The 20,126-nt window shown below is 42.0% G+C and overlaps 1 long non-coding RNA gene across 2 annotated transcripts; it reads right to left on the bottom strand.

Moving 5' to 3' along the window:
• Positions 1-6,367: 6,367 nt before the first annotated feature.
• Positions 6,368-19,884, bottom strand: LOC103003107 (uncharacterized). Of its 2 annotated transcripts, none has more exons than XR_003621926.2 (3): positions 19,679-19,884; positions 19,146-19,221; positions 6,368-6,560 (listed from the first exon to the last, which is right to left on the bottom strand). It is a non-coding gene; the product is annotated as an uncharacterized LOC103003107 (long non-coding RNA). The 2 variants fall into 2 exon arrangements; XR_452416.2 differs by lacking the exon at positions 6,368-6,560 and adding an exon at positions 16,713-17,178.
• Between the last annotated feature and the right edge of the window lie 242 nt (positions 19,885-20,126).

Here is a 20,126-nt window from a genome sequence, read left to right as displayed (position 1 = left end):
AGGGTCTCTTCACTAGGCAAAGGACACTGAGGGGTCTGAGATGCCTCAGTCTCAGTCATGGATGAGGTGGGAGGTTATATGAACACAAAGACTAAAGGAAAACTCATAGACTTCTTGAAACAGTGTTAAGGGCTGGGTTGTGTCCCCCTAAAATTCGTATGTTGAAGTTCTAAACCCAGCATCTCAGAATGCAACTGTATTTGGAGACAGAGGTTTTAAAGAGGTGATTAAGTTAAAATGAAGTCATTAGGATGGGCCCTAATCAAATAACATTGGTATCCTTCTAAGAAGAGATCTGAACACAGACACACACCAAGGGAAGATGATGTGAAGAACCGGGAGAAAATGGCCATCTGCAAGCCAAGGAAAGAGGCCTCAGAAGAAACCAACCCTGCCGGCGCCGTGAGTCTGAGGACTTCTAGCCTCCAGAACAGTGAGAAACTTTCTGTTGCTCAAGACACGCAGTCTGTGGTGCTTTGTTATAGCAGCCCCAGGAAACCAGTACACAAAGGTTACCCTCATATTTGAGGACACTTAAGTTAGAATCAAATCAGAAACAAATAAACAGTGCAATATGGGGTTTACAAAAGTGACTGTCACAATATTCTTTCTGTATGGCAAAGATACTACCGACCGTAGAAGATTTAGTAGCATGACAGTTAGCGAGACCCACTCCCTGTTTTCCTGACCTCTAGCCATGGGAGCCCTGAGTCTTAGTCCTTGGATGTCTAACTTTACTCACCTTCTTGGTGACCTTATCTGTTCTTTGGCTTTAAGTGTGATCTAGATGCTTTTAACTTACATCTGAGTCTGCTCAGGCTGCCATAACAAAGTAACATAGACTGGGGGCTTAAACAATAGAAATTTATTTTCTCACTCTTCTGGAAACTGGAAGTCCAAGACCAAAGTGCCGCCCATTCAGTTCCTGCTCAGAGCTCTCTTCCTGGCTTATAGATGGTCACCTTCTTCACCTTCTTGCTGTGTCCTCACATGGCCTTTCCTTCCTGCCTGTGCATGGAGAGAAGGAGATCAGTCACTCTCATTTTCTCTCTCTCTCTCTCTTTCTTCTCCTCCTCCTCCTCCTTCTTCTTCTCCCTCTTCTCCTTCTTTATCTTCTGGCACTAATCCCATCATGGGGGCCCCACCCCCATGACATAATGTACCTCTAATCACCTCCCAAAGGCCCCATGTCCAAATACCATAACATTGGATTGGGGATTGGGGTTTCAAAATATGAGTCTTGGACAAACATTTAGCCCATAAGAACTTCTAATTTTTTTTTAATTAATTAATTTATTTTTGGCTGCATTGGGTCTTTGTTGCTGCACGGTGAGCGGGGGCTACTCTTCATTGTGGTGTGTAGGCTTCTCATTGCAGTGGCTTCTCTTGTTGCAGAACATGGGCTCTAGGCACGTGGGCTTCAGTAGTTGTGGCACGTGGGCTCAGTAATTGTGGCTTGTGGGCTCCAGAGCGCAGGTTCAGTAGTTGTGGTGCATGGGCTTAGTAGCTCCGTGGCATGTGGGATCTTCACAGACCAGGGCTCGAACCCGTGTCCCCTGCATTGACAGGCGGATTCTTAACCACTGTACCACCAGGGAAGTCCACAACTTCTAAATTTTTAACTCTTGTCTGGGCCTCTCCCCTGAGACTCTCTGTCCAGCTGCCTCCTGACATCTCCTCTTGGATACTGAATGGACAACATAAACTCGGCATGCTCAACACTGAACAGATCTGTCCCCCAAACCTGCTCCTTCCCCCAGTCATCTCCAACTCAATAAATGGCAGCTCCACTCTTCCAGCTGCCAGAAACCTGGAGTCATCCTTGACCCCTCCTTGTCCCCCTCACACGCCACTTCTGGTCTGTCAGTGGCTCGTCTTGGCTCCGCCTTCACAAGATGTCCAGACTCTGACCATTTCCCATCACCTCCATCATTACCCGTTGGGCCACACCACCCATCATCACTCACCTGGACACCTGCTTTCACCCCTGTTGTCAACTCAGGACACAATAATCAGAGAGATCATGTACAAGTCTGATGGTGTACCTCCTCTACTTAAAATTCCCCAATTGCTTCCCACCTCACTCTGAGTGAAAGCCAAGTTTGCATCATTCTCTCTTGTTCTGCTTCCTTCACCTGTGTCTCCAACTCCTGTGAGTCCAGCCGTGTTCCCTCTGCCCCAGACATGCTAGCCTCTTGCTCTTCTGCAGACACACCAGGCACTTTCAGTGGCTCCTCTCTCTGCCTAGACTGCTTCCCCCCAACCCCCAAATCCATATGGATACATCTTATGTTTCACATAAATGGATATTTCTTGTTTTTCTCCTTCACTGTCTTCTGGTCTTTTCTGGAATTGCCCCTTCTCATAGGCCTTCCCGACCACCCTTATGCAAAATCTCAGCCTCCAAACACACTCACTTCCTACTCTCTGTATTATTGTTAATTCTCCGAGGATTTTTTTTTATCATTTCAGATTTTGCTTATATATTATGTGTATTCTGCCTTCCCCAACACTGGAATATAAGCTCCTTGAGGTAAAGAATTTTTGTCTGTACTATTCTCTATTCCCAGTGCTTGAAACAATACCTGGCACATAGTAGTTGCTCAATAAATATCCCACAATTGACTAAGTCATATTTTTCTGTCTCTAGCCCTCCTCTGGAGGGAAAGCTGAGGAGATGATGGGTGTGGTAGGCACAGTAATGGCCCCACAATGATGTCCACGTCCTCATCTCTAGAACCTGTGATTATGTTATATGGCGTGGTAAAAGGGACTTTGCAGATGTGATTAATTTAAGGGTCTTGCAATGGGGAGATTATCCTGGATTGTCCAGCTGGGCCCAGTGTAATCACAAGTGTCCTTGTAAGAGGAAGGCAGGAAAGTCAGAGTGAGAGGAGGAGATGTGTTGGGGGAAGCGGAGGTAAGAAGGATGCTGGGCCATGCTCCAAGGGATGCAGGCATCCTCCAGAGGCTGAAAAAGCAGGAAACGATTCTCCTCTAGAGCCTTCAGAGGAGGGCAGCCTTGCTGACAACTTTTTTTTCAGCCTTATTGAGGTATAATTGACAAATAAAAATTGTATGTATTTAGGGTGTACAACGTGATGATTCAGTATACGTATACATTTTGAAATGATTACCACAATTAACACATCCATCACCTCACATAGTTACTTTGTGTATGTGTGTGTGTGTGATAAGCACACAAGATCTACTCTCTTAGCAAATTTCAAGCATACAAGCCAGTATTATTAACTACAGTCACCATGCTGTACATTAGATCACCAGAACTTATTCATCTTATAACTGAAAGTCTGTACCCTTTGACTAACATCTCACCCCCACAGCCCCTGGCAACCACCATTCTACTTTCTGCTTCTATGAGTTTGACTTTTTTAGATCCTACATATAAGTGAGATCATGTTTTTCTGTGTCTGGCCTATTTCACTTATAATGTTGTCAAAAATGGCAGAATTTCCTTCTTTATTAAAGCTGAATGTTATTTCTGTGTGTGTGTGTGTGTGTGTGTGTGTGTGTGTGTGTGTATTTCACAGTTTCATTATTACTTCATCCCTTGACAGACACTTAGGTTATTTCCATATTTGGTCATTATGAGTAATGTTGCAGCAAACATGGGGTTTCTCTTCAAGATACTGATTTCATTTCCTTCCGATAAATACCCAGAAGTGGAATTTCTAGATCATATGGTAGTTCTATTTTTAATTTCTTGAGGAACCTCCATACTGTTTTCAATAGTGGCTGTACCAATTTATATTCCCACCAACAGTGTACAAGGGTTTCTTTTCTCCACATCCACACTAACACTTGTTAACTCTTGTCTTTTTGAGAATAGCTATCCTAACAGGTGTGAAATATCTCATTGTGGCTTTGTTTTGGCATTTTCCTGATGATTAGTGTTGTTGAGCATCTTTCATACACCTGTTGACCATTAGTATATCTTCTTTGGAAAAATGTCTGTTCAGGCCTTTTGCCCATTTTTAATCAGTTATTTGTTTTTTGTTTGTTTTTTGTTATTGAGTTATATGAATTCCTATGTATCCTGAATATTAACCCCTTATCAAATAAATGGTTTGCAAATATTTTCTCCCATTCTGTATGCTGCCTTTTCACTTTGTTGATTGTTTCTTTTGCTGTGCAGAAGATTTGTAGTTTGATGTAGTCTGATTATTAATTTTTGCTTTTGTTGCCATATACAGAAGAATTGTTGCCAAGACTGATGTCAAGGACATTTTCCTCTATATCTTCTTTTAGGAGTTTTATGGTTTCAGGTATTACATTTAAGTCTTTAATTCATTTCAAGTTAATTTTTGTGAGTGGTGTAAGATCAGGGTCCAATTTCATTCTTTTGATGTGGTTATCAGTTTCCCCAGCACCATTTGTTGAAGAGACTATCCTTTCCCCATTGAGTATTCTTGGCTCTGTTGTCAAAGATCAGTTGACTTTATATGCGTGGGTTTATTTCTGGGCACTCAATTCTGTTCCATTGGTCTATGTGTCTGTTTTTATGCCAGTACCATACTGTTTTGATTACAATAGTTTAGTAGTATAGTTTGAAATAAGTGTAATGCCTCCAGCTTTGACTTTAGGACTTCAACCTCCAGAGCTGTAAGATAACAAACTGTGTTGTTTTAAGCTAGTAGGTTTACACTGATTTGTTGTAGCAGCAACAGCAGGAAAATAAAATAGCTAATAAAATAAAAGCTTTCTCTTCAGCCAAGCCCTCGTCAGCTGGTGGACACTCTCCTCACTGTCCAGACATCACCTCACCTGCCTTATCTGAAGGGGATTCACTGGATTCTGAGGAAAGTTTAAGTCCCTTTTTGTTCTAAAGTTCAAACAGTTGATCCAAAACTATACTGTGGATTGGTATTTAGACAGGGACATGCAGGTGGAATTGGGCACTGGGCATCTGGTCTGGCTACCTCCATCCTATGTGAGGCTGGGGCTCCCTGTCCAGGCTGCCTGGCATGTGGTCCCACATGTATGTCCCCTGCACCTCCTCTTGAAACACTTTTGTTTCCTAAAACTTCCCCTTTTTCTCATTTCCTTCAGCCCTCTCCTTTGAGCCCCTCCTTCTCTCATACACCTGCCTCTCTACCCAGGTCCTGCCAACCTTCTCAATGAAAACAGTGAAATTCCAGGCCCCCTTAAGTCTTCCTCATGTCCTACATATTTTGAAGTCTCAGAAGACGTTAACCAATAGCTTTTACCTTTGGCCCAATTACAAAGACCACAAAGTTGAAGAAGTGGGTTTGGGTCTAGTATCTTTTGGCCCTCCCAGTCAGAGGAAAAGGTGGGATTGCTCCTGAGGATGGGGGGTGGTTGGGGAAGAAGCTGGGAAATGGAGATACTTCTATGCCAGGCTTTACCTAGTTTCTCCTAGTCATCTAAAACCAACCCCCCTTCCCCCTGCAGGATCATTTTCCTCACAGACTCTCCTCCCCTCCCCTCCATCTGTCCACTAGAGTAATACACATTCTTTTTTTTTTTTTTTTTTTTTTTACACATTCTTTGTATTAACATAACTTTGATTCCAGTTTTGCTGCAAATACTCTGGCTTTATTTTGCTATGAAAGCATCTGTCTCTCCTCCCTCCAACATACTCTCCTGGGTTACATTGTAGAGCTTTGCGGGTTGATTGACAATAAATTGTGTTATTCCCAAATCAACCCTTTGTAATTCATTGTGATTTAGGACAATACAGAAGACTCAGTTTACCCATAATGAAAATGCTATAAGATTGAATTCACACAAAATGACCAAACTAAGTAACCAGATGAACTCTTATCATTCTAAGGTCCATCAATCAATGTAGCTTGGACCCAATTTTCCCAGGGTTTAGGTAAAAGAAAAGGCAAATAATAAAAGGATTTTAATTGTATCTCATAATAGCTCCCCCCCTCCCCCCGCCCCCCCCGCCAAATCTCATTCAAGGTAGGTTATCTTTCAGTCTTAGAACAGATGGTTCTAAGGACAAACTTTACCTGAATATACCATCAAATGCAGTTAGGAGGCAATTAAAAAAAAACATTAAGTAGGAAATAACTATTGTTTTGTATTAAAAATACCTGAAAAGCTCCACTGAGACAGAAAAGAGGGGTGTCCTTAAACTCAAACATTCTCAGAGACACTTGACAACAAGGTTTGAGATCCTACAAGGTGTAATTAATTCTACAAATATTTGAGTAGAGGATTGAAGAGAGTAGTTTTGGAGTACACCCTGCTTTTCCACTACCCGCCAAGCCTGCTACCTGTTTCCTACCCCTTTTGTTACCGAATGCAAATTTGTGTACCCAACACACAGTGAGGGCAAACAAACCGAAATGTTGGAGTTTGGATCAGAGAAAGGTTTATTGCAGGGCCATGCAAGGAGATGGGTGGCTTGTGCCCAGAAATCCCCAAACTCTCTGAAGGGTTTTAGCAAAGCATTTTTAAAGGCAAGGTGAGGGAAGGGCATGGTTAGTTGTTGCAAACTTCTTGGTGTTGGAATCCTTTGTTCTCGCAGCTGTCCATGTAGGTCAGGTCACAATGTTCCTGTAAACCTACAACAAAAGAAATGTTATTCACTGTTCTGCAACTTTTCATCTCTGTATGAATGAAAAAATGTTATACTCTTAAAGATCAGAGCCTTGAGACTAGGCTATCCTATATATTTCAGGCTATAGGCAACATTCTTTTACAAAAGTGCAGAGCCAGCATGACTAAACACAGACAACAAGGCACAAGGGTTAAAGAAAAAGAAACAGATCTAATATGGAGTCAGATTTTTTCTTCCCTGTTACACTTTGGGTCCTAGCTTAGTGTACCTTCTTCCGGAAGGCTTCTTATGCCCTGTCTATCTGGGTGGACTTACCTGCAGGTCCCAAGTCCCACCTTCACGGCATTTACCTTGCAATATCGTGCTTATTGCCAGCTAGTGCATCTCCCTGCCTGTCATGTATCCTGTCACAGGATGTACTCTCAGGTATTTGAGGAATATATAAACGGATGATGGAAATTTTTTGGAGATATTCAGATTTTCAAAAGCTGAAACTCCAAAGAGAGGTAGTGCTTCCAAAGGAAACAAGAGAAGGGATTTCCTCCAAGCTAAGAAGGAAAAGTGGTCTGTGGTCCTGCAGGCAGTAGGGACCCCACCTCACCTGTGGTTTCCAGCTTTGCCACCACTGACCCTGCCCTAAGCAGCACATGGAAATAACAGAGCATCTGCATTGACCCCATATGCAGCCCAGGACAGTGATGTGGTCCCCAGAGGGTCTCCTAACACCTGGATGCTATCTGAGCTGCTGGGATTCTACATTCCTGCAAGAGGTGCAGGGGAGGGGTGAGGTAAACCCCCCATGACTGGGGTTGAGTTTCTTCGTGCCTGGTGGGATGAAGTTCGGAATAGAAATTAATTTAACTGCTATTTTTTGCCTGAATTTGGAAACAAATATAGAGTTGTTTCCACTATGGGAAAAAAAAATCTGTTAATCCACTATGGGAAAAAAAAATCTGTTAATCCACTATGGAAAAAAAAATCAAAGTCATAAGTTAATTACAGTGTGAATCTGTTTTGATGAGTAATTTCTGAGAACTGAAGAAAAATTTAGGAGTAATCAGCATCACATTACGTTAAGATGGTCAATGAAATAATTTTGAGGTGATAGGTAATGGAAAGTTGTTTAGATGGCTAGATCATAAACAATGGAATGGGAGAATTATTGAGAACATGGAAGTACTTTCCTTGAGAAAGATTGATAGCCTTTGTCTAGCAAGGAGCCTGGGGGGTTGACTAGATGCCATTAGAAAGTCCTTATTAGGTCTTCTAATTTATACCAAAAGAAACCAAACTAAATAAGAGAATAGACACACATAAAGTTCTCAAGTCAGAAAAGGCCTGGGGGAAACAGTAAAGTGTAAATCAGAAATTTTGTACTTTTAAGTTGTGGGGAAAATGCTAAAAGTGTAAAAGTTGCATATATAGAAGCATCATTTTGAATTTTGGATAATTAACTCAGTTTGGAGTAGCTTAATGCAAGGAAAATGTTAAAGTATGAAATGGTAATTTAACTGTGGCTAATGATGGTATAATTGCACATTGATACCATAAAAAAGAACAATGTAGGAATATTGGTAGAAAAACTTCTGTGATTATAAGGGGATTTTGAGCTGTACATCCTAATTCCTCTGTTCTCTCATCTTACATCCATTGGCTATGCTTTGCGTATCGGAGACATTCAATTAATATTATAGGAATGAATGGAATACTGTGTATAATGATGCCTCGGGCGTGTAAACAGTATGAGTTCCTTTTGTCAAGGCGGAGGACATCCACTTCTCTGTCCATCTGTCTACCCACCTCCTCGTTCCTCCCAGAACTGCTAACTTATTGGATGGTGTGGACGGAGGTGAAACCATACGCAGTGAGGAGATCTTATCTTTCTTTTTTGCCACTGCTCAGCCACAAAGGCTCTGACTGACAATGACAGGAGAGGAACTATGAGAGGATCTTAAACATAGGGAAAGACATCCAAGTTCAAAGTAAGAAGAAAGATGAGCAAACCAAAGTATACTGAGTTACCATTTTTTAACCTATCAGATTGGCAAAAACCTTAGAAGTGTGACCATTCACTCTGGTGAGGCAGTAGGGGAAGCGAGAGCTCTCACACGTTGCTGATCTAAGCATCAATTTCAATAACCCTACGGAGGGCAATTTCACAATGTTCATCAAAATTAAAAAGGCACAACCTATTGCCCCAGCAATTTTGCTCCTAGGAATTTCTCCTGTGGTTATATTCATGTGTGTGCAAAATGGCACGGACAGGGTTACTCACGGGAGCGTTGGTATTCATGGTAACAGATAGAAAACAATTTAAATGCCCATCGATAAGTGATTTTTCAAATAAATTTTGGTGCACCCATGTAATGGAATACCATGCAGGTATTATAAAGCTGTTTAAGTACTGATATGAAATTATTTCCAAGATTTTCCCAGAAAAAAAAATAGCATAAAATTCTACCTTTTCTGTTTAAAAAAAAAAAAAAGAAGGAAATAAAAACATATACTGTGTCTGCAAAAATAAACTCAAAATGGATTCGAGACCTAAATGTAAGACCGGACACTATAAAACTCTTAGAGGAAAACATAGGAAGAACACTCTTTGACATAAATCACAGCAAGATCTTTTTTGATCCACCTCCTAGAGTAATGGAAATAAAAACAAAAATAGGGCTTCCGTGGTGGCGCAGTGGTTGAGAATCCGCCTGCCAATGCAGGGCAAACGGGTTCGAGCCCTGGTCTGGGAAGATCCCACATGCCGCGGAGCAACTAAGCCCGTGAGCCACAACTACTGAGCCTGCGCGTCTGGAGCCTGTGCTCCACAACGGGAGAGGCCGTGATCGTGAGAGGCCCGCGCACCGCGATGAAGAGTGGGCCCCGCTTGCCGCAGCTAGAGAAAGCCCTCGCACAGAACCGAAGACCCAACACAGCCAAAAATAAGTAAATAAGTAAATAAATGTGAAATTCTTAAAAAAAAAAAAATTAAAACAAAAAAACAAAAAACAAAAAAAAAAACAAAACAAAACAAAAAAACAAACAAAAATAAACAAATGGGACCTAATGAAACTTCAAAGCTTTTGCACAGCAAAGGAAACCATAAACAAGATGAAAAGACAACCCTCAGAATGGGAGAGAATATTTGCAAACGAATCAACGGACAAAGGATTAATCTCCAAAATATATAATCAGCTCATGCAGCTCAATATTAAAGAAACAAACAACCCAATCCAAAAATGGGCAGAGGACCTAAATAGACATTTCTCCAAAGAAGACATACAGATGGCCAAGAAGCACATGAAAAGCTGCTCAACATCACTCATTATTAGAGAAATGCAAATCAAAACTACAATGAGGTATCACCTCACACCAGTTAGAATGGGCATCATCAGAAAATCTACAAACAACAAATGCTGGAGAGGGTGTGGAGAAAAGGGAACCCTCTTGCACTGTTGGTGGGAAAGTAAATTGATACAGCCACTATGGAGAACAATATGGAGGTTCCTTAAAAAACTAAAAATAGAATTACCATATGACCCAGCAATCCCACTACTGGGCATATACCCAGAGAAAACTATAATTCAAAAAGACACATGCACCCCAATGTTCATTGCAGCACTATTTACAATAGCCAGGTCATGGAAGCAACCTAAATGCCCATCGACAGATGAATGGATAAAGAAGATGTGGTACATATATACAATGGAATATTACTCAGCCATAAAAAGGAACGAAATTGAGTCATTTGTTGAGACGTGGATGGATCTAGAGACTGTCATACAGAGTGAAGTAAGTCAGAAAGAGAAAAACAAATATCGTATATTAACGCACGTATGTGGAACCTAGAAAAATGGTACAGATGAGCCGGTTTGCAGGGCAGAAGTTGAGACACCAATGTAGAGAACAAACGTATGGACACCAAGGGGGGAAAACCACGGTGGGGTGGGGATGGTGGTGTGCTGAATTGGGCGATTGGGATTGACATGTATACACTGATGTGTATAAAATTGATGACTGATTAAAACAAAAAACAAAAAAAAACATATACTGTGTCTGGATTGACTTGAGCTCCCTAGTAAGATAAAGAAGAAACCATTAGTAGTGGTGACCTCTTTGGGAGTGTGAGGGGGGATGAGAATTGAGCCACAGGGGGACAGGATAGGAGGAAAGCTTTTCATGAAATACTTTTTAATAGAGTTGGATTTGAAATCATGTTGTGTATTCTCTTTTTGAAAAATTAAAAGAGGATGATGAAGTCATGCTCTGCCATGTTGTTCTCTCTAACACACACTCACTCTTGCTGGGGGTTCTTGTGTCTTGGGACCACTTAGAGAAGGGTGAGATCCCACTATTTGGATTTAGATTCTGATCCAATCTGGCTCTTCCAGAGCTCGGGATATTGTCCTAGGTCAGTGGTTCTCAGCCTGGCTATATGCTAGAATCTCCTGGGGGGGCCTCTAAAAACTCCTGATGCCCAGATTGCATCCCAGACATCAGGATCTCAGCGAAGGGGAGGAGGCCCCAGGCACCAGTGTTTTTTAAAAGCCCCCCAGGTGATTCCAATATGCACCCAAGTTTGAGAACCTGTGGCCTCAATATATAAATATATAATAACTTCCTCGTCTTACATGCACTCATTTCCCATGTTTCTTTCCCTCTGGGATGTCACAGGGACCTAGGTGACCAGCAGGGAGTGTACAGGCATATCTAACGCCCTTGCCTAAGACATTCGTAACTAAGAATTGTTAAACAAACAAATGAAAACCCATCTGCTAGAATCTGAGTCCTTCAGTTAGAATCAGCTTGACAAATGAAAGATCAATACCAGGTTCATATGTTTCATGAATTTAGGTATTCATTATTAAGAAATTTGTATTAAAATACACATTTAGAACATATGATAAGGACGTTTCTGCTTTATCTAGAGAGATCTGAAAAAAAAGATGAGATAAAATCTGTGGCATGAATGATTAGTGATTCCAAATGAGTCAAATTCAAATTAATAAAGACTTTATATTCATCGCTACAAAAAAAAAATCTGTAGTTGACAGGGCGATTGATTGTGATAATAGGGCTAATCCTAACAAATTTTTCCAGTATTTTTTAATAACAGCTTTACTGAGTTATAATTCACATACCATACAATTCACTCATTTAAAGTGTACAATTCAGTGGCTTTTAATATATTCACCAAGTTTCACAGTCAACTCCACAATTTAAAACGTTTTATTACCCTAAAGAGAAATCCCACACCCATGAACAATCATCCCCCATTTCCCTCCAATCCTCACAGCCCAAGGCTACCTTTACTTTCTGTCTATATATAATTGTTTCCTCTGGACCTTTCATATAAATGGAATCATATAATATTTAGTCTTTTGCGACTGGCTTCTTTCATTTAGCATAATGTTTTGAAGGTGCATCCATGTTGTAGCCTGTATCAGTATTTCATTTCTTTTTATTGTTAAATAATACTGTGCATATTGACCACATTTTGTTTATCCATTCATCATCTGATGAACATTCGGGCTGTTTCCGCTTTTTGGCCATCATGAATAATGCTCATGTGAACATTTGTGTACAAGTTTTTGTGTGGACATACGTTTTCATTTCTCTTGGCATATACCTAGGAGTGGAATGCATCATTTTATTATAAAAATTTCAAACATACGACAAGGTTGAAAGAATTTTATAGTGAACATGCTTCCCACCACCAAATTTCTACTATTAAGATTTTATTCTCCTTCATCAGATATCTGTCCTTCTATCTAACCCTCCAGCCATTCATCAATCAGCCTTATTTTTTAAAATTTATTTTACTGAAGTATATTTGGTTTACAGTGTTGTGTTAATTTCTGCTGTACAGCAAAGTCATTCAGTTATACATATATATGTACATATATACTTTTTATATTCTTTTCCATTATGGTTTATTACAGGATATTGAATATAGTTCCCTGTGCTATACAGTGGGACCTTATTGTTTATCCATCCTATATATGATAGTTTGCATCTGCTAATCCCGAACTCCCAATCCATCCCTCCCCTACTCCCCCTCCCCCTTGGCAACCACAAGTCTGTTCTATATGTCTGTGAGTCTGTTTCTGTTTTATAGATAAGTTCATTTGTGTCATATTTTAGATTCCACATATAAGTGATATCACATGGTATTTGTCTTTCTCTTTCTGACTTACTTCACATAGTATGGTGATCTCTAGGTCCATCCATGTTGCTGCAAATGGCATTATTTCATTCTTTTTATGGCTGAGTAGTATTCCATTGTATATATGTACCACATCTTCTTTATCCATTCCTCTGTTTATGGACATTTAGGTTGTTTCCGTGTCTTGGCTATTGTGAATAGTGCTGCTATGGACATAGAGGTGCATGTATCTTTTTGAATTATACTTTTGTCTGGATATATGCCAGGAGGGGGATTGCAGGATCATATGGCAACTCTATTTTTAGTTTTTTGAGAACCTCCACACTGTTCTCCACAGTGGCGCCACCAATTTACATTCCCACCAACAATGTAGTAGGGTTCCCTTTTCTCCACACCCTCTCTAGCATTTGTTATTTGCAGATTTTTTAATGATGGCCATTCTGACCCACATGAGGTGGGACCTCATTGTAGTTTTGATTTGTATTTCTCTAATAATTAGCGATGTTGAGCATATTTTCATGTGCCTGTTGGCCATCTGTATGTCTTCTTTGGAGAAATGTCTATTTAGGTCTTCAGCCCATTTTTAATTGACGTTATTTTTAAATGTATTTCAAGGTAAATGACATCAGCACTTTTCCCCTAAATACCTCAGCGTGTATATCATTAACTAGAGTTCAATATTTGTTTTGTTTCATTTCTTTTCAGATAATGTTTACATACGATGAAATGCACAAATCTGAAGTGTATATTCCCTAAGTTTTGACAAACTCATCTGTCTGACCCAAACCTCTATCGAGGTACATTCCCATAACTCCAGAAAATTCTCTTACGTTCCCTTCCAGTCCTCACCCTCTGCATTTCAAAGACAACCTCCATTCTGAGTTTTTCTCCATGTATTTGGTTTTGTCGTAAAACTTCATACAAATAGAAAAGTACAATATGTACTTTTTTGTGTGTAAAGTTCCTTTCACTCAGCAAAATGTTTTTGAGATTCATCCGTGTTTTGCATTTATCAGAAGTCCATTTCTTTTTCTTGTTTTAAGTCCCTTGTGTATGATTGTACCACTGCTTACTTTTTCACTCTCCTGTTGATGGGCGTCTGTTTGTCTCCCGACCCCTTTTTTTTTAGTTTTATGAATAAAGCTGCTATGACCATTTTCGTACAAGTCTTTTTGTGCACATAGGTTTTTGTTTTTCTTGGGTAAATACATAGGACTGGAATTTCTCAGTCTCACAGTGAGTATACCACTGATAATACACAAATCTACTCTAATTTTAAGCATTTCTAGGAAAGGAAAATCCTCTCTCTCTCTGTCTCTTTTTGGTGTTGCAAAACTTCTAACTGTAAGAAAATTAACTTCAGATTACTGTCATTTAGGTCCATTTTTCTTGGTTACTCCTCATTCAGAAATAAAACAGAAATATTTAGAGATGCTCTGTGACGAGGCATTGCACATTTATTTACGTTATGTTTGAATGTATGATAGGGATTTTAATTTGTTAAAGGATAGAAATTATTTCATAAATGATATGCCTTTATTTCCTCCTTTTCACTAGTAGTCTCAATATGTAGGAAAAGGATAAAAAGGAATAATTCAATCAAGTACCAGTTTCTTGCTATGTTTGTTCATCTTCAGCCCCTTTACTGATGAGCTAAAGAACAGGGCTCTTCTTGCTCGGAAAAGCACCATTCCATTGCTTAGGGAAAAGGTGTGGCTTTAGATTGAATTCACTTTCTTTTCAAGAATTAGGAGTTGCATTTAAGCAGGCTTGATCCCATGCAGGAGGATAAAGAAGCTGCTAACGTCCAGTTCATCAAAAAGATTTTCCCCCCAGAGGTGGTGGTAATTTGGGAGTTGAGAGAACTCATTGCCTTTAGCTTAGATACATTGAGGGAAGTAAAGCTGGGAGATGCAGGCGTCCTTGTGACCAGCTGTCCCTCATCCCATCCAGGTAGGAGCAACTAGGTGATTTCTTTTAAAATTTATCTTTTGATGATCCTTCAGTGTGCATTAGGCTTATGGATTTTAGCAGCAATTGTTGGGGCGGAGTGTGGGGTGGGGAAGAACATTTTTCTTTATTTTTGCCTTAAAATGTGTGGAGGTCCAATTTAAAGAAGGGGGTAATTATGCAAGTACATATGGAATTCCTACTGCCTATTTCTAAGCATGAGAGTGATTTTGTATGGGCTATCGCACATACCTACAGCCCGAAGAGATTTGCTATCTTGACCATGGACACACACACACACACACACACACACACACACACACACACACACACACATTTTCCTGCTCATTCCTACTTCAACTCTCAATGCATTTCTGAACGATGAAAAATGCTTCACGTAACCATCAACAATGATATACCTTCCCCTTAGGTATCATTTCCTTCTCTGAAAATCAAAAGGTGAGAACACAGGCCAGATTCAAAATGATTCCAATCCATGACCTTCCTCTGGTTTCCTCCTAAATGTCTCCTTTTGAAAGTGAAGTGGAAAAAATATGACCAAAAGTCCTTACTTTTTATCTATTCTATTTTCTATCCTAAAAGAAGTACGTGTTTAATACTTTTCTCCAGCTGTCTTAGATTTATGAATATAGAGGCAAAACACAGCATAACCACTCAGAGCATCGCCTCTGGAGTCTGCCTGCCTGAGTTTGAATCACCTTCTCTGCCATTTACTAGCTATGTGAACTTGGCTAAGTTACTCAGCCTCAGCTGTAAGATGGACATAATAATATACTTCCTACTTTACAGGGTTGATGTGTCATTTAAATGAGTTAACATTCACTAAGTTCTAACAACTATATGTTTTAGCTATTATTATTATTGTACATGGAGAAGAAACTTTAGAAGGAGTTATAGTTGAGGGTTAAAATTTCAAAGCAATTGTAATCAAAGTGCAGTATGATTATTTTTAGAACTTGACAAAATGATGCTAAAGTTCATCTGGAAAAACAAATACTAAGGCTAGCCAGGAAAACTGAAATTATAGAGCATAAGTTTTGTCAGAGGGTAAAATATATTATGAACATTTTGTTACTGGGACAATAATAGGCAGATCAGTGGAAAAGAATATGGACTCTACTATATGACAAAATCGGCATTTCAAACAAGTGTAGAAGAGATGGATTATTTAAATGGTGTCTGTTTATCCACTTAGAAAAAAGAAAAGTTGGATCTGTGTCTCATTTCTTATGCCCAAATAAATACTGTATACATTGATTTTATAATATAAAAATAAAACTGTTAAAGTGTGAAAATATAGTGATTTTTAAAAAGCCTTGAGTGGGGAAAACTTTTCAAGCATGATGCAAAAATGTGAAAACAGAAAAGCAAACAGATAAATCTGACAGTACAAAAGTTAAGAACCTCTTGTTGCAAAAAAGCACCATAAACAAAGTCAAAACAGAAAAAATATTCACTATATGATAGCAAAGGGCTAATTTCCTTAACTATCAATATAAAGATATTAAGAATCAACAAAAAAGACAAACACCCCAAGGGCAAAATGAGCAAAGGATATAGAAATTGATGGATAAATAAATATCAATGGATAATTTTAAAGTAAGTTTCCATTTTACCTATAAAACTGACAAATTTTAAAAGTTTGCCAATATCCAGTGTGGGCTTAAAGTGTAAGTAGGACTTCCCTGGTGGCACAGTGGTTAAGAATCGGCCTGCCAATGCAGCGGACATGGGTTTGAGCCCTGGTCTGGGAAGATCCCTCATGCCACGGAGCTACTAAGCCTGTGCGCCACAACTACTGAGCCCACAAGCCACAACTACTGAACCTATGTGCCACAACTACTGAAGCCTGCGCGCCTAGAGCCTGTGCTCTGCAACAATGAGAAGCCCGCACACTGCAACAAAGAGTAGCCCCCACTCGCTGCAACTAGAGAAAGCCCGCGCACAGCAACGAAGACCCAATGCAGCCCAAATAAATAAATAAAATAAATTTATTTATTTAAAAAACAAAAGTGTAACAAGTAAGCGTTCTCAAGCGTAGTTGGTTAGTGGGTATCCTGGTTATTTATTGCTTCGTAGAAAGCCATGCAAACTTTAACAGCATAAAATAATTTTATCATGGATTTTGTGGATCAGGAATTTGGAAAGGGCACAACAGAGATGGCTCTTCTTTGCTTCATGGTGTCCTTAGCTGGTAGGACTGAAAAGGCAGGGTGTGGCCAGCATGGCTGAGGAACGGGATAGGGCTAGAGAACCCTCTCCAAAACACTTCTTTACTCACTCCCTGGTTCCTGGCCTGAGATGGTGAGAGATCTGGGACCGGCAGCTGGAGAACCACCATGCGGCCTCTTGCTTACGGTGGTCCTTATCTAACGGACAGCTCATAGTCTCATGTCCAGAGATCAGCACTGCCCCCAACAGAGAGACTTCTCCGACCCAGAAACGTGTTGGTGGTGGTGGTGGTGGTGTGTTTGGGGGGAGGGGGTGGTAACTGTGGAATAAGAAGTTTCATTTCACTGTGACATGTCATCACTTGAGTATAAAAGATTTACACACATGCCCTTGTTTAAGCTTAGAAAGTTTCTGAAAGACTAAAAACTGATGGGAAAATGATTTCTGAGAAGTGAAATTGCGGATGTGGGGAAGGGTTCCTTATGTGCTTTATGGTTTACTTAATACCCTTCTATACTGTTTAATTATTTCTTAATTTATCATGTACACACATTTATTGTAATAAAAAATAGCTAAAATCAATAAAAGGAAAAGTTAAGAACAGGACAACTACTTAATTCAGGAAGATTTCTAAGTAACCTGATGGCATGGGTTATAAAGGGGACCTAGGTAATTACACATTTTTATAATCAAAAATCTGAAAACAAGGCATAAATGACACAAAATGACAAGGAAACACCTCAATTTTTCAGGGGTTGATTTTCCAGATGGCAGATTTCCCAGGCCAGGTAGCCCTGGCTTTTTAGGTAAAGGAATTTTAAAAGTGCTTTCAATGAGATTAAGTACAAAACCCAGAATGTTTGTTTGTGAGAGCTGGAAGGAACTGGGGGAATTGGCTCTCCCAGCGGGAGCCCCCAAATCTGCCCTCGTCTTTCTTTTCCTTCTTCCCCACTGGCTACTACCCTCTGCCTGTAAAGCCTCAGACTGCGTCCTTTAAAAGTCACCTTCCCTCAAAATCAAAAAAAACAACCAGCATCAGATGTTATGTATTCAATATTATGATCATACACATGCTAAGAGTGAAACGACACAAACTTTATTCCAGACATGGAAAGAAGATGATAAAAAAAAAAAAAAAGAAGATGAAATAAACACTGTAGCATGTGGAAAATGTCTTCCAAAGAGAGTGACTGGGTAAATGTCACTTTTCTAATTTTTTGTGATTTCTACAAGTTTTTCGGTTTTAGCTGTAAGGTATGGCTTGCTACTGGGTGAAGTGCCCGGACTAGCAAAAAAAAAAAAAAAAAAAAAATAACAGCACCGGAGGGCTTGTTAGAAATATCGTGCCTCAAGCTTGCTAAACCAGATCTGCATTTACCAGAATCCCAGGTCTGCCACAGACCTGGCCACGCATTGGAATCACCTCCAGAACTTTAACAATACCGATGCCTGGGTTCCCACCCCAGAAATCCTGATATATTTGGCTGGGGTGAAGCCTGGGCGTTGAGGGTTGTTTTCAAGTCCGAGGTGATTCTGTGATCCTGAGACCCAGTACTCTAATTTGGTGGTTCTCAAAGTGTGGGCCCAGAGCCCCCTGGGAACCTGTTACAAAGGCACATTCTCAAGCCCACTCCAGACTCCCTTTCCTGGAGTTTCTGATTCAGCAGGTCTTTGAATCAGCTCGCCAGGCAATTCTGATGCCCACTGAGGTGGGAGAACCTGATAAGGTAGGTCTGGGGAGGGGCCCAAGAATTTATATTTCTTAAAGTTTCCGGGTGCTGCTGCCGCTACAGGTCCGAGAAGCACACTCAGAGAATCACCGAAACCTCTGATCTATGGTTTGTCCAGAGCCACGCCTCCAGCCCACTATAGCTTCTCTTCGATGACAAACTTCCCATCTGCTGTTCTTTTCAGGTTTGAGGCCCAGATGACCCTTTTTACTTCCACCTTCTCCAAATATACAGGCGTTTTAAAAAAAAAAATACAGTTCAGCACCTCAAACTCAAAATATGTCTCTTTGCTCCAGAAACTACTCACACTAGCTACGCACAGGTGCCCCCGTCCTTCTCAGGCACCGTGTTCTCGTGTGGACCCACTGTCCCACAGGGGCCCCTGTCCTGCTCCTCTCTGAGTTCAGTCCTGGCCTCTCCCAAGAAACCTGCCTCCAGGCTGGAGGTCGAAAACTTCTCTAAGGCGCAAAACGACCAGGGTTCTGGGGTCAGCGGCCGTCAGGGGCGGGTGCCCACTAGCCTCGGCATCTAGCAGAGGGTCGCTTTCGTTTCTCACCTTCTGCCGCGCGTCCTTTTCCCTCCACGTGCAGCGGGCCCATCCACAGCGAGGAGGAGAAGGGCAAGGGCAGGGGCTGAGGAAAGGGGGATGGAGGTGGTAAAGCGGCAGCTCTCAGCTGGAGGTGGGGGGACAGGGACTTTACCCCCCTTAGGTGCCTGCCTGCTGGGTCCTGAATCTTGCTCCCTCCTCCAAAGAGTTCCGGGAGCTCTGAACAGGAATCTGCAAACCTGCTAACCTATTTCACTCCTTTCCCCCGCGGGGCACTGCTCCTGTCCTCGGAGGGGGCGAGTAGGGGTGGGGATTGTCGGGGGATTCGCGGGGGGTGGAGGACGCGGGGCCGCGGCGGGGGGAGGGGAGGTGACAACTGCCCCTCCGGGATTAAGTCCCTCGTAGCCCAGGGTGGTGCCGGAAGCCCGCTCCTGTGGCCCCGGGGAAGGGGTGGTGCTCGCGGGTCCCTGCGAAGCGCCGCTGTCCGCGCGACAACGTAAAGTCCTAGGTGGGCACCCGGGCGGGGCTCCCCCTTGCACAACCTCAACAGCGACCTGCAGAGTCCGCGCCACCGATCCTCCTCCAGCTGCTCCTGGTGTTGCCCGTGCGCCCGTCTCCCGCTGCCTTAGCTGCTTTCAACCACAGAGGCTGGACTGGCGCGTCCCTGGTGGCGTAGCGCACTCCGCGGAGCTTCCTGCGCTCGGCCCCGCGGCGCCGAGCGGCGAGACCGGCTGCGGCCGTAGGACCCAGTAAGGCGCGAATCGGAGGTGGGCTCGCCCGGCCTGGGAGGGGCGCTCGGGCGGGCGGCCGCTCGGCGCACCTGCCCCCGGGGCGGGGCGGAGCGGGGCGGGGCGCGCCGGCGCGCCGGCGCGCAGGTCGCGGGCGCCGACGCTGGAGGGGGCTGTGGCTCTCCCGCTGTCCCCGCGGCTCGGGCTGCGCGGCGCCCGGGCTCCCCCCCCGCTGAGGGGCCGGCCCAGGCCCGGGGAGGGG

This window comes from Balaenoptera acutorostrata, chromosome 18 (genome assembly GCF_949987535.1).
Source record: "Balaenoptera acutorostrata chromosome 18, mBalAcu1.1, whole genome shotgun sequence".
NCBI lineage: Eukaryota > Metazoa > Chordata > Mammalia > Artiodactyla > Balaenopteridae > Balaenoptera > Balaenoptera acutorostrata.
The sequence above is the reverse complement of the archived record's forward strand: the minus strand, read 5'-3'. Positions and strand labels throughout refer to the sequence as shown.